Raw genomic sequence first — 5,064 nt, forward strand, 5'->3', positions numbered from 1 at the left:
TTCATAGAAATAAGATTTGTGAGAATGATTTTCATGTGGCAAAATGGCAGAAAAGTGTCAATCTTGGATTCAGCAAGGATAAAGCTGTGGCCAGAGCAATGTACAATGGTTATTTTTCCACATCAAGTACAACTATAGGAGCCAAATAGTATTGCTGAAGTACTACATAGTCAGCTAGGTTTTATCAACTGAAAGAAAAACTCAAGACCTTATAGAAGACTTACAGATATGTCTGCTACTATACGGTCAACTTTATCATCACTGTCACCAAATACCTGTCAGAAACAACTTACAGTAAGGAGGTGGGATTTGGGGGGCTTATGGATTTGGATGCTTCAGTCCGTGATTGACCGGCTTCCACGTACTTAAGCAGAACATCATGATGGCAAGTTCATGTGGCAAAGGCAGTTTTTCACCTCGTGGTGGCCAGAAGCAGAAACAGACAGATTATAGAGACCTAAGATGAGATGCAGACCCCAGGGACTAGCCCTCAGTGCTATGTTTTCTCACATCTTAGTGCTTTCAACAGCTCCCCAAATAGCACTATCAGCTGAGAACCATCTTCAATACAGGAGCCATTTGCTGGACACCTGATACCCAAACCATAATCTATACCACTGGATGAACGAATAAAGAAACTATTGTAGACACAGATGGGACATCCTTTACCCTAAAAATGAAAAACTTGAAATATGTGACAGCATAAATAGTTCTGGAAGATACTATTCTAAGTGAAATAAATTAGTCACAGGATAAATAATGTCTGAGTCTACCTATATGACATCTCTAAAATAGTTGAGCTTGAGGAAGCAGATATTAGAATGGTGGTTACCAGGGTCTGGGTTGCAGGAGAAATGAGAACTTGCAGGTTAACAATGCTAACTTCATACCATTTGTTCTCCAAGGTTTCATAAGTTGGAAGCTTGGTTCTCCGGGTGAAGTTATTGAAAGATGGTGGCTTCTTTGAGAGGTGAGGTGGAATGAGAGGCAATTAGATCCTGGCGACACCATTTTCATGAATGGATTACTGTCTTTTTGAGATACTTGTTAAATCTCTTGACCATAGATTAGGTGTCTCAGGAATGAGTTAGATCACAGGACTGGATTAGTCCTCAATGAATTATTGTAAAGTAGGTCAGATGTCCCACTGTCTCTCTTCCCTGTGTGTACCCCTCTTCTTACACACCCACTTCCCTTTCTGCTGCTCTGCCTTGCTGTGACACAGCACAAGATCTTCACTAGGAAATGTAAAAGATCGAGTGTTATGTTCATGGACTTCTAGCACTCAGATTATTAAACATCTCTGTTATAGATTCCTCAGCTTTGGATATTTTTTAATAGCAGAATGAGTAGATGCAAATTTTCAGTGATTCAAAATGAGAAATTTCTACTTAATTGTCCTAGGAAATTATCCTCGATAACTGTTAGCAGTAGATGGGGTGGATAGCAAGAATGTTAGGGGGAGGTGGCAATCTTGTTAAAATAAAAAAAAAAGGAACTTGTACTTGAACAAGCCTCTGGAACTAAGTGTAATTTACAGAGACTACAAGGAACATAGAAACACGTTAAGCAACATTTTATGGATACAATCAGCAAAATTAAGAATGTGGAATGCTCCACAGAACAAATGACCCAATTCTGCAGCAGAAAATAAGAAAATAGTTCTGCAATAAGGGAAAAGGCAAGAACAAAATGGATGGAGAATTAAGAAGTCAAAGGAAATGTAAAGTATCTTTTTAAAATATTATACTTATTTTTATTTTATGTGTATGAGTATATTGCCTACATTGTAAAGTGCACCCATGTCATGCAATGCTGGAGGAGGTTAGAAGAGGGTGTCAGATCTCCTGGAACTGGAGTTATGTACGGTTGTTAGCTGCCATGTGGGTGTTAAGAATCGAATCAGGGTCCTCTGCGAGAACTGTCACCAGCACTGAGTCATCTCTCCAGTCCTGTAAAGTATATTTTAAGCAATCTATATGTAGAGACTTTATCTGGATTTTTCATCAAACTAGTAAATATAAAGAAATGGACACAGACACATACACACTCTCACAAACACATCACACAGCAACCTGCAAAATGTGGATAATATTTGGTAATAAGAATTGTTAGCAATTTTTAGACAAAAATTATTATAGCTATGTATTTTTAAAGAGAACTATCTTTATCCGGGTGTGGTGACACATGCCTTTAATTCCAGAGAGGCAGGCCGATCTCTGTGAGTTCAAGACCAGCCTGATCTAAATAGTGAGTTCCAGTCTAGCTGGGGCTACAGGGAAACCCTGTCATAAAAAGACCAAAAAAAAGAGTCCTATCTTTTAGGGAAATATTCTTTAAAAAAACATTTACAATTTACATGCTGTTCTGGATAGCTTTAGTGTCAATTTGACACATCTGGGTTGGGGGAGCCTCAATTGCGGAATTGCCTCCATTGGGCTGGCCTGTGGCCATGTCTATGGGGCATTTTCTTGATTGTTGAGTGATATGGGAGGGCCCAACCCACTGTGGGTGGTGCCACCCCTGGGCAGGTGAGCTTATGTTGCATATGAAAGCAGGCTGAGCATGGGCCAGGGGAGAGAGCCAGTAATCAGAGTTCCTCCATGGCTGGTGCTCCAGCTCCTGCCTCCAGGTTCCTGCCCTGAGTTCCTACCTTGAGCTCCCTGACGAACTGTGACCTGGGAGATGTAAGCTGAATAAACCCTTTCCTCCCCAAGTTGGAAGTTGTCAGAGTATTTTGTTACAGCAATGGAGAAACAAACTAAGACACATGCTGTCTGAAATTTGTTTAAAAATAATGAGGGTGAAGGTATAGAAGTGGGAGACAGATGGATCAAGGGTTAGCCATGTGTTGAAATAGTTGAAGCTTGGTACATTGGGGTTCCTTATGGTATTTTCTCTACACTTTGCATGTTTTAAATTTGGAATAATAAAAGTTTCTTAAACAAAATGGCCATACAAAAAAAAAAGAAATACTTAAAATGGCAAAAAATTTTTGAAAGAATATATAAAGTAATGGGAGACCAGAAGAAAAGTTAGACAAATAAGAATGAAACAAAGTGCCAGTGGGAAAGAAGCTTCAGATAACACCATGAGGATCCACACACAGGCTACTGGTGGGTTGCGAATTTACCCAGAACTTCTTAGAATTTGATATAATATGTGAAATATTTCAGTTACAAGATTTATGATGATATCTTTCGGCGAAAACCACTTGGAAGTTTATCTACTTTTAATAGTGATAATTCATCTATCTACTTTCAATATGGATACTCTTCTAGGTCTCCTAGAAGACACTGAAGAGGATTCTCTGTGGTCATTCCTTCATGCATTCATGCATTCATTCATTCGTTCATTCATTCACTAATTCTATTCTTCTAGCAATAGTTTTGAGCATCATATGTCAGGATCTTAGTTAAGAGTTAAGGACCAAGAGACTTGTGACCTCACAGTTCTCCCAGTTCAGTAGGAGAAAAGACAATCACCAGGGAGGTTAGATGGAGAGATGACATTCAGCAAAGATATCAAATTCAGGCTCATGGTAAAGGAAAACTTGCTTCCTGAAAATGATAGGTTTGGGAGGTTTTTTGTTTTTGTTTTTTCTTGATAGGTGAGTTGAGAGGGTAGAAGTTAGCCAGGGAAGGGTAGTAGGCAGGAAGCAGACAATGGGAAGAAGCAGGCTGGAATGACTGAGGAGAGACTTGGTGATAAAAATGAGGTCAGGCTGGCCTTGAGCCCACAGAAATCTGCCGCGCTCTGCCTCCCAAGTGCTGGGGTTGAAGACATGTACCACCATGCCCAGTTTTGGTCTTTGATTTCTTGTCCCTACTTTTCCACCCTAAAACTTCACTGTACATAGATTTTTATGTAACCTGCTTCAAGTTATCTCTGGAAAAAATGTGTTAAAATTGCCTCTCTTTGGAATAATAAAAATGTTCTAAAAAAAATTAGAAAGCCACACCACAGATTTCCTTCCCTGGATTTAAGACTCATGATGGTTTCTAAAAAGAGCGTGTCTAGAGTCTGTAGAAGTCTGTGTTCTAAGTTCTGTGGAATAAGAAAATCATTTCATTTCACTAAAGATGATTGTTTATGTTACAGGTTCACAGAATAGTATTATTATTACAAGTGGCTTTTACAAAAACAAACAGGACTGGAGAGATGGCTCGGTGATTAAGAACACTGGTTGTTCTTGCAGAAGACCCAGGTTCTAATCTAGGCACCCACATGGCAGCTAACAACTGTCCTTAATTCTAGTCCCAGGAGATCTGATAGCCTCTTCTGACCTCTGCAGGCATTGCATGACATGGGTACACTTACCTACATGCAGGCAATACACACACACATGAAATAAAAATAATAAATAAAATATTTTTAAATGATTAAATATTAAAGCTACATAAATTTAGGAAATATTTTGTACTTCTTGAATTTCTGTAATTGTAAAATTCATGTAGTTTTAAACTTAGCTCAGCACTAAAGTGTGGTTGGCTCACTTACCATGAGAAGAAACAAATAATTTTTTGGATAAGCCAAATTGTTCCCACCTTTTTCTCAACAAGCACAAACAGTACATAATTTTACAACCGTTTAAATGAATTAATCTTCCATTTTCTTTTGTGCAGTTTATCTTACCAGAGGATTAAAGATGTAAAATAAAAAGATGTATTTGTTGTATGGGGGAAAAAGGAGGCCAGCATCAAACCTAATGTATGTAAAAGCTAATGGTCCACATCGCACCTACTGTATCTTAAACCTAACTCCTGGCGTTCTTCTTAGAATGTGCTCCTCTTCCCATCGTCTCACTTCAGTAATGATAGGATTTTCTGGTAGCTGCTCAATCCATAAACCTTGGGGTAGCATTGGCACCTGTTATTCTTTTACAAGCATCATCCTGTCCCTCAGCAAAATCTGTTTTAAAGTCTATACAGAATCCAACTCTTTATCTTCCATTTCCACTTCTACTTATGTAATTTTGTGCCTGAATTTTTGTAACAGCCCCCTTTGAGCGATCTCTCTGCTTTTATCATTCATATATATATATGTGTGTGTATATGTATATAT

Source organism: Nannospalax galili, unplaced genomic scaffold (genome assembly GCF_000622305.1).
Source record: "Nannospalax galili isolate Female #2095 unplaced genomic scaffold, S.galili_v1.0 scaffold597, whole genome shotgun sequence".
Taxonomy (NCBI): domain Eukaryota; kingdom Metazoa; phylum Chordata; class Mammalia; order Rodentia; family Spalacidae; genus Nannospalax; species Nannospalax galili.